This window comes from Paroedura picta, chromosome 11 (assembly GCF_049243985.1).
Source record: "Paroedura picta isolate Pp20150507F chromosome 11, Ppicta_v3.0, whole genome shotgun sequence".
NCBI lineage: Eukaryota > Metazoa > Chordata > Lepidosauria > Squamata > Gekkonidae > Paroedura > Paroedura picta.
Window position 1 is genome coordinate 56,926,769 of NC_135379.1, and position 10,322 is coordinate 56,937,090.

Here is a 10,322-nt window from a genome sequence, read left to right on the forward strand (position 1 = left end):
ATTAAATGTTAATGATGCCCCCCCCCATCCCGGCCACCTCCTCCAGGGTTACCCGATAGGGCTAGCTCAATTATTGACAAACCGAGTCAGCAATACGCGTCCTTGCCTTTCCAGGTGCAGGAGACAAGGAAGGGACTTGAAGGATACCAAAAGATCCCCACAAAACTCCCTCTAACTGCGTGGAACAGACTGCCTTCCCAAGCCCCCCCCCCCCCCGGTCTGCCAGCAGCTGTTCCATGCACTTGGATCCCCAGACGAAGCAGGTCCGCATTAGTATTCCTCCGGGGGTGTTTGTCCCTTCGTGTCTGTGCATTTAAGCTCCATTTAAAATCTGCTCCCTAATCCGCCCACGGACCTCTTAATAAATATTCACAACTAGTCTGCAGACCCTAGCTGGGAGGGGGCAGGAAAGAGGAGGAGGAGGAGGAGGAGGAGGAGCGGGTGGGTGGGAGGGTGTGCCATGTGCAAGTCCAACAGCTTTTCACACAGGACGAGAGGCAACCAAGCTCCCTACAAAAGTGTGGCATTCCCACAACAAAGGCCGAGCCGCAGCCAAGGAGCTCTCTCCGCGGAACTGGCTCCCCATCTGAGCTGCAGAGCTCCCATGAGACCCAGCGGCACCCATTCAAGCATCCGGTGCCATAGCTACGATGCAGCTCAATGACCTCTGGCCCCCTCACTTTGGTCATGAGGAGCTGTGGGACAAAAGCCCAGAGACAGGCAGTCTGTTTCAACTGACAAATTAATATTGAGGCTCAGTTTTCGTAGTGCTGGCTGAGGCTCCGGTGGGTTCCTCTGGATCCCAGCCCATTCTGCGCAACACTACGTTCAACAAAATGCCTCGCAAACGCTAAGGATGCCAGCCTCCAGGTGAGACCTGGGGATCCCCCGGAATTAGAGTTCACACTACAGAAATCGGTTTTCCTGCAGAAAAGGGCTGCTTCCGAGGATGGACTTTAATGGCATTGTACTGCATAGAAGTTCCTGTCCTCCCCAGGCTCTGTCCCCAAATTTCTAAGCATTTCCCAGCCTGGATCTTGCAACCATATACTCAAAGAAGCAAAAGTTATCCTGTGAGCATTTCATCTTCCATAGTGCTTCTCCCAGAGATTCCACAATTGCTAATAAGTACTTGAACGATGACAACAACACATTCCTATTTGTGTGTATTTAAGAGTACCATGTTTATTTTTCAGCTTTGCACGAAGATTTCTTAATTCTTAAGGCAGGCTAGGCTGAGTGTGATTGGCACAAGGTCACCCCTCAAGGTGCCTTGGCAGAATGGGGGATCCACACCTGGGTGTCCCAGATCCAAGGCTGACCCTCTAACAGGGTTGCCAGGTCCCGCATGACGTTGGGTTGCATACTGGGGAAGGGCGGCTTAAGGGTGCCAGATCCAGGTTGGGAACTGATCTCTCAAGAGGATTCCCAGGTCCTGCCTGGAGGCTGGCATCCCTACCTTCTAACCACTAACCAATTGGAGCTGTAATCACCACTCATCCTGGTATTTCAGCGCTAGCCGTCTTAGTTATCACACAGTTTCTCTGAAGACCTTTGGATAGACAGTTACTGGAGGAATACAATTTTCGTGCTACACTGTGAGCAGGCTGGATTTTGGGATCCTTTTTCCATTTGGCCACTTTCCCCAACAACAGCTCAGAGTTAAATTCTAGGAGCAAGATGCCTCGAATATAGCTTCCCCCCTCCCTACCAAGAGCAGGAGAGGGGGGTACAAGTGCCAGTTATCCCAGGCCTTTCAAAAGCCTCCGGGGTGCCCCCTCCCCAGCGCGAAGGGCCGTCACAGAATTATTAATGATGGAACCCCTCCGTCCTCGCAGGCATTTTGATCTCCCAGCAGTACACATTTTCCACTTGTAGCTCAAAACATTCTTGGTTTTCTTCCTCCTTTCATACCTCCACAACTGTAAAGGGCTGGCAGGAAGCTGGCCTCGTATTTACGATTCCTCTGCGTGACCCTTTTCTTAATCTGAGGAGGCTACTGTTCCAAGCGCAACCGCAGAAGTGCCACTTGGGGAATCCCGAGGGCTGTAACTCATTTACTCAGCGAACTTTCTCTCACTCTCCCTCTTTTTTAAAAAGCTACAAATCAAGACACAGTCCTTTTCAGTGCTCAGCCCACTTTACGAACCAGAAGCCCCGCAGGGTGCTGTCGAGAGCCCTCGCAGACATAAAGCTCCCCTTGTCCACCCCAAACCACCTCTCCCTACTGGTTAATGGCAAACCAAATTGGAATAATTGTAGAATTACATGTACACACAGCTTCATTTACTTTTCCGTCTCCCTCTCTCTCCACGCCACATCTCTGGGGCCTCAAATGAAACCATTTCGGCCTGTTGCCAGAGGGAGACCCCGCTTTGTTGGGGAACGTGGCCCTCTCAGACAGCTGCCATTCCAGCAAAAACATATCCCGAGGTTCAATTTGCGTCTGTAATGGGGTGACAAGCCTTCCTCAGCACATTGATCATCGAAACTGTTGGCAGGGAATAATTTTTATTGCGAGGGCTGCACGTTAAAGGCAGGCTGTTCTATTTTCGGTCCTCTCGGTCCCGATGAGAGTACAAAAGATAGAAAATAGAGAGTACAAGAAAAGGAAAGAAAAGAAAATCATCAAGAGATTAGGGTTTTTTCCTCTTCTCCCAGAATACTCAAAGGTATCCAATGCAGTTGATGGACAGTTGATGGAAGGAAGTACTTCTTTACTCAATCAGTGATTAAAATTTGGAATTTGTCGCTAGAGCAGGGGTAGTCAACCTGTGGTCCTCCAGATGTTCATGGACTACAATTCCCAGGAGCCCCTGCCAGCAGGTGACGAAACGTGACTCCACATTCCAAGGACTTTCCAAATAACTGTTTGGATAGTATAAGACAGAATGTTGAGCTACATGGGACACTAGTCCGACCCAACAGGGCTCTGGTAGCCATGTTGGTCTGAAGCAGCAGAACAAATTCCGACTCCAGTGGCACCTTTAAGACCAACCAAGTTTTATACAAAGTACTAGGGACCAATCCCATTGTACTAGTAAGTACAAGGGGCGCTAGGTGTGTTTTTGGGGCCCGGGGGAAGGCTCCCCACCCGGCAGTGGTGCGCACCCACGACCTCCTTGAAGGCTGGACTCCACAAAACCAATTGGTGGCCGGCAGTGTTCCCATGGATGCCTCTGAAGGGATCATTCGGCTAGTGAATTACGAGTTTACTGGCAATCCTATCTATTCTCTCATGTTCCCTGGAGTTCTACGGTAGAAATGTCTTCATGGCTACCATTGGTAATTCAGCTGCAGATATATCAAGCCCCATAATATTTAGTAGAGATGTACCAAGGCCTGTGTGTCTTCCCTGGTTGATTATTAATGAGGGTTGTCTCCACATTATTATTATCATTATTATTATTAAATTTATTTCCCACCACTTCCAAGGCCAGCTCGTGGCGGGTTGCAAAATGTCCAATAAAAACCCCAATAAAACCCCATGCAAAACAGAAGAAAATACAACCAAAACAGCATGGCGGTAATTACTCAATCTCCCAACCCAACAGCCAACCTCTAGTAGGAGGTGGAAAGAGGGACCAAAGGTAACAATGGTTTAACCGCTGCCTAACACGGGGGGGGGGGGGGGGGTCAAACCAATCTTCCTCACAACAAGATGATGGCAAGAAGTCTCCTGAAATGACTACTAGCCTCCCTACAAGACAGATCAGTTCCCCTGGAGAAAATGGCAACTTTGGAAGGTGGACTGCATGGCATTATGTCCTGCTGAGGCCCCTCCCCTCAAACCCCACCCTCCAGGCTCCATCTCCCTCAAATACCCACGTATTTCCAAATCCCAAACAATTACTCTTCTTTTGATGACAATCCAGTATTTGATTCCCACTGAGAGAGGCCATCCGGTCTCCAAGCACACGTATTGAGCAAAAGGGGTTCTTCCCACAAACAGTGCGTTGCCCCAAAGCCAGTTCTCCAGATTAGCGTCCGCGACTCTGAACCACCACACCACGCGGGCTCTCAACCACCACACGCGCCCCCCACATTGCCATATGCTGAAGCCCTGAGCACAGCTCTGATAGCTGATATTTTGCCACTCCGGGCAACCAGTCCAGCACTGCAAGGCAGACATCCATCTTGAAATGGAGGCAACAGCAAAGAGGATGCTTCAGGTGTATTTTCATGGCTGTTTATACACCATACAGAAATGTTATTAGATAATTATACATTAGAGCACATGATAAAACCATGCTGGTTCCGGTTACTTGACTTAAAAGCAGAATGTCCAACCTGAGCTCAGGATGACGAGCTTCTTCGGGAACAACATTATGTCATTTGGTAATTAAAATAAGCCATGGGAATGCACATGTGGAAGATGGTCAGATTAAGGTATTCTGAGAATCTATAAGGTCTATCATGTCCTAACTGCACTCAGTCTTATGTGCTGAATTCTACCTTTACAATGTCCTTGTCCTGGGTAAAATGAAAGTAAATATTATCATCTCCTCCATAATCCTTGCTTGAGACCTGTCCATCTGTTACATGTTCATGCAGGATTACCGCCCTTGAGGCCCTCCAAAAAGAATCCCAGTCCTCCTGGATCAGAAAGTTGGTGCCACTATAGAGCATTCATTATGAAGCACTGTCATATAGAAGATGGTTCTGAGTTGCTTTCTGTTGCCCCAGAGGGTCGGACCACAACCAAGGGGATGAAAATAATTCAAGAGAATGTTCTGCTAAATATCCGGAAGAAGTTCCTGACAATTAGAACGGTTCAACAGTGGAACAGGCCTTCTTGGGAGATGGCAAGTTCTCCTTCTTTGGAAGATTTTAAGCAGAGGCTAACTTCTGACAGAAATGCTGATTTTATGAACTTAAGCAGATTGTGAGTGGGTGGGCAGGAAGGGATGTGCCAGTGTTTGTCCTTTGTGGCCCCTCCTTGCATGCCCAGGGAATTGTTAATTGCTGTTGTGGCATTGTAGGTGAATTTCCTCCAGACTAGGCTGGATTCTAGAGATTTTTGGTGGAGGGATCACTTGGAGGTCACTATGGGTAGGCAGGTAGTTGTGAGTTCCTGCATTGTGCAGGGGCTTGGACTAGATGACCCTGGAGGTCCCTTCCAACTCTATGATTCTATGATCTAGGGCAAGGGAAAGGTTTGGATCCACAGTGCTCCTTAGGAGGAGGTGTGCCAGCATTCAAGGGTAAGTCCCGACAGGGATAGCTCAGGCTAAAGCAGGGTCTGTTCCAGTTAGTGCTTGGATGGGAAGCCACCACTAAGGGAAGTCCAATGTTGCTAGGTGGAGGCAGGCCATGGCAAACTACCTTTGTTGGTCTCTTGCCCTGAACACCCCATCAGTGCCGCCGTAATTCACGTGTGGCTTGACAGCGCTTCGCACCACCCCAGACTGGCTTGCCCAGAGAACAGCAGCTGCAAACTGAACATAACTGAAGTCTGAGAGCCTGCAGCCAAGCCAAGAATGAACAAAGGTCTCAGCACAGACAACAATGGAGGGGAAATGCAAAAGTTCAGCACACCAGCTTGGCCTCCCCACCCCACCCCCTTCGCCTACATAAATGGTGGGAGGGAGAGGATTAATAATGGAGAATTAACAATAAGACTGGGAAATAGATCGAGGAGATGAAACCTACAGAATCACAGAGTTGGAAGGGGCCATACAGGCCATCCAGTCCAACCCCCTGCTCAACGCAGGATCAGCCCAAAGCATCCTAAAGCATCCAAGAAAAGTGTGTATCCAACCTTTGCTTGAAGACTGCCAGTGAGGGGGAGCTCACCACCTCCTTAGGCAGCCTATTCCACTGCTGAACTACTCTGACTGTGAAAAATTCTTTCCTAATATCTAGCCTATATCGTTGTACTTGAAGTTTAAACCCATTACTGCATGTCCTCTCCTCTGCAGCCAACAGATACAGCATCCTGCCCTCCTCCAAGTGACAACCTTTCAAATACTTAAAGAGGGCTATCATGTCCCCTCTCAACCTCCTTTCCTCCAGGCTGAAGTGAGAAGGAAGGAGCAGCCTCCAAAGGCAAGGTCTTATGAAACAGCATCTTGGCCATGCTGTCTGCCAATGATTCCAGACCCCAAGGGAGATGGAAGGGAAAGTTCCCATCCAACCAGTTCTAAGACCAGGTTGCAGGAAGGGATGTCTATAACTGGGCTGCCTAATGGGAAAGATCGGATCAAGTGCCCTTCTAAACAGTGAGTCTCTTGCCTTTCTCATCAGGCCTCTCTGACCGTAAGGCAAGCAAGAGAACTTCTATTGGATTAGGGGGGAAAACACCCGTCCCAGGTAACAAACAAAACATTTCGTCACCATGTTGAGCTCTGCAGTAGAGGGGAGAAGTCATTTTTACCATAGAGTTTTTGCTCAGGGAGTCTCATGAAATTTAAAATGGTGGACATAAAATTATCCCAGCAAAAATAAGAGTCAATGTACTTTATATCAGGGGTAGTAAAACTGCGGCCCTCCAGATGTCCATGGACTACAATTCCCATGAGCCCCTGCCAGCAACTGCTGGCAGGGGCTCATGGTAATTGTAGTCCGTGGACATCTGGAGGGCCGCAGTTTTACTACCCCTGTTATGGATTCTGTATTATATATCTGTACTATATACTATCTTTGATATATATAATTATTTTACATAATCCTTCTTTTCCTTTTTGTATCCCTTCCACGTTATTACTTTGTGTTCCAAACTATACCATGATCCCAGAACTATAAAAGAAACCCACGCAGTCACATTTTAAGAAGAAAAAGAAGAAAAATCCTATATCGCCTACAAGAGGCTCACTCTTTCTTGGGCCAGCTGCGCAAGGAAAGACAAACAGGTGGCTTTTCTACATTTAGGAAACCTCTGAACTGAAGCGGCAGTGGCTCAAAGGATTCCTGAGTAGCCCCATTCTAAACGCAGAGAGAAGTACAAAGAAAGTCAACAATAGGGGAGGCGGGGAGCAGGAATCCCTCGGGGACCCAAAGGAAAATGTTGCAGCCAACATATGGTGCGTGACAGCCTTTACAAGATTAAAGGCTGCAATCCGAAACAGACTTACAAGGAAGTAAGTGCTGCCGAGTTCAATGGGACTTACGTCCAAGTAAACATGTTTTAAGTCTGGTAAGTCTGGTCTGCAAAAAAAAATTGCAAGGGGGAGAGGGAGAGAGAGAGAGAGAGAGAGAGAGAGAGAGAGAGAGAGAGAGAGAGAGAGAGAGAGAGAGAAATCAGCTTCTCTTTTGTGGTGGAAACCTCCCTCTAGTGGTCATTTGCTGATTAAACTACAAGCTAGACTGGAACACAAGCTTCATCTTTAGCCTGAGCACCTTTGGGACGGGAATGAAAAATAAAGATACACATACGTTTGTCTTCCTATACTGAACTCAACAGTGACCCACTGCAGAAACAATGCAATGTCAAACAGCACTGCTTTCCAGACTGGCGTGCTCCCGAGAATGGCCAGTTCCAGGTAAGAAAGAATGAAATAGGAGGGGTGGGATCGAGTGCAAGACCAACCAAGGAACAAGCAAGAAGGCCCTGGGACACCAAGTGGGTACATCAGATTATCCCAGTGTAATAAACAGACATCCAGGGAGTCTCCAATCATCAGTGAATTCTTTAAGAAGCAGAATTCTTAATCAATCACAAACAAATTAAGTTAAGGGCCAAAAGGTCCTAAACATTCAAACCCAGGTTATAATAGAGACTTTCAAGTCTTGGGTTTGAATTTTTAGGACCTTTAAGTCCTTCTTCTTATTTAATTTAATTTGTTTGAGAAGACTGCAGACTCCCAAGGTGTCTGTTTATTACACTGGGATATTTTGATGTACCTGATTGGTGTCCCTGCTCCTTTTTTGCTTGTTTGTAGATCTGGGTAAGGACATTTCTGGAAACTTGGGAGTAGGTCGTGGGGGACACAGGGGAGGGATCTCAGGGGTCTCAGCACCCAACAACATTTTCAGTCGTGGGTCCCCATTTTGAAAGCGGTGACATTTCTCAAACTTTTTTTAGATAAACGTATGTAATCTCCGCTATGCAGATGATACAACACTCCTTGCTGAATCGGAGCATGATCTGAAGACCCTGATAAAGAGACTAAAAGAAGAAAGTGAAAAGATGGGACTATACTTAAATATCAAAATGACCAAGATCATGACAAGTACTGGCAGTAGCACCAAAGTCACTACTGACAACGAGAACATTGAATGTAGAAGAAGAGTTGTTCTTATATGCCACTTTTCTCTACCTGAAGGAGGCTCAAAGCGGCTTACATTTGCCTTCCCCTTCCTCTCCCCACAGCAGACACCCTGTGGGGTGGGTGAGGCTGAGAGAGCCCTGATATCACTGCTTGGTCAGAACAGTTTTATCAGTGCCGTGGCGAACCCAAGGTCACCCAACTGGCTGCATGTGGGGGAGTGCGGATTCGAACCCGGCGTGCCAGATTAGAAGTCCGCACTCCTAACTACTACACCAAACTGGCTCTGTATTGATGATTTCATCTTTCTTGGCTCTATGATCAATCAAAGTGGTGGATGCAGCCGTGAAATCAAACAGCAAATAACACTGGGTTGGATCGCAATGTTAGGCATGAATTGAATATGGAAGAGTAAGGATATCAGCCTTAATACAAATAGTCGGCTAGTCAACGCCGTTGTATTCCCCATAACAACCTATGGATGCAAAAGCTGGACCGTGAAGAAGGAAGACAGGAGGAGAATAGATGCTTTCGAATTACGGTGTTGGAGACGAATTCTGCAAATACCATGGACGGCCAAAGTTACCAAGAAGATAGTTTTAGAGAGGAGCAAACTAACTATGTCATTAGAAGGCAAGATATTACAGCTAAAGTTCACTTACTTTGGACACATCATGCAATCAAACTTGCTAGAAAAATCATTAATGCTCGGCATGGTCAGCGGCAAAAGGAAATGTGGTCACCAAAGGATCAGCTGGCTCGACACGATCAAAGCCAATACAGGGATGACCATGGACCAACTATAAGGAGCAGTCAGAGACAGGGGCACATGGCGGAGACCTTCCTATAGAATTGCCGAGGGTCAGACATGACTGAACGGATAACATCATCATCATTTCTGTATCGTGCACATAATGCATTTACATAGTTCATGTCAATTGTGTTAAAGCCAGGCAGCTACACATGTGTCCTTGAGGAGGCTGTGCATGATTACACATACACTTCTTAAAACCCCAACAATTGCTTACATCTTGATAACAAACCTTCTTGAATTGAATGGGAACTCAAAGTGTGTGCAATTCAATATCCAAAGCCTGATTTCCGTTTAGCAAGGAACAAGAAACTGAAGATGAGTCCAGGACACCTTCAGTGATGTTTGCTTTGTTAGCTTGCCAGAGACCTGTAGCCTGCCGGGTGTCAATTTGGCCTGCCAGAAAAGCATACAAGGCCTCTTATCACCTGTCTGCTGCCAGTGGAGCAATAGAGAGCGCCGGGTAGCAACCAGTGCTAGAAGTGCCTGCAAAAAGCAGGAGGTTTCAGGATGTGGGACCTTGAAAAAACAGTCATGCATGTTGTGACATTAACTTCCAGCAAAGGCCCAGCAGGGCCATCGCTGCAGCTGCGGCATTGCAGCAAGACCAAAGATTAGGGGAACTTCTAGAGTTTTACGGGGAGGATGACATTGCCAGGTTTTTGCTGGAAGTGATGTCGCAACTCTGTCCACCACCCTTTCCTCCCACCGTCTGGAGGGCCTGCTGCCCCCAGGTATGTGGCCAGAGTAGCTGGCACCCAGATTGGTCATCTAGTAGGCAGTGGAGGGAGTACAAAGCCACAGTGGCTGCTTTCCAGTGGGAGAGAAGTCTAAGAGATAGGACCCCAATCACACTAAGGGCTCCTTCTCACAGCTGGGAGAAAAGCAGAAAAATAATTGAGTTCCCACTGCTCCCAGCTGGCTGCCAAAGATACAGAGAGAGAGCAAGCTCCAGGCAGGGAGTAACACACCATGTTTTACTCTGTCCCTCTGCATCTCTCTCTCTTTCTCCAGGCAGCCAACTAGGTTCAATAAAAGCAGTTTTGCACCTTGCCTTGCCTCTGAGGAGAAGAGCTTGACTGCCTCAGACTGTAAGGTGCCTGCGGGGGATAATAAAGCATTCCGATTTTGTTCTGCCCGTCCCATCCCTTGTTGCACTTCTTTGCCTATGTGCATTTAGTGGTCCTCTTTGCGTCCCTATATTGTAATAGTACAAGTCCATCTTTAACAAGTGAATCTTTAACTAGGCCATTGGCCATGCCGAGTAAGAGTTTACTGCTTCCAGGCCCTCTTCCCCAGGTTCT

General features: G+C 47.5%; 1 protein-coding gene across 5 annotated transcripts in view; it reads right to left on the bottom strand.

Annotated features, from left to right (window-relative positions):
- The window catches only part of COA1 (cytochrome c oxidase assembly factor 1), a 67,984-nt gene that overhangs the window by 56,554 nt on the left and 1,108 nt on the right, over positions 1–10,322 (bottom strand). The window lies entirely within an intron of this gene.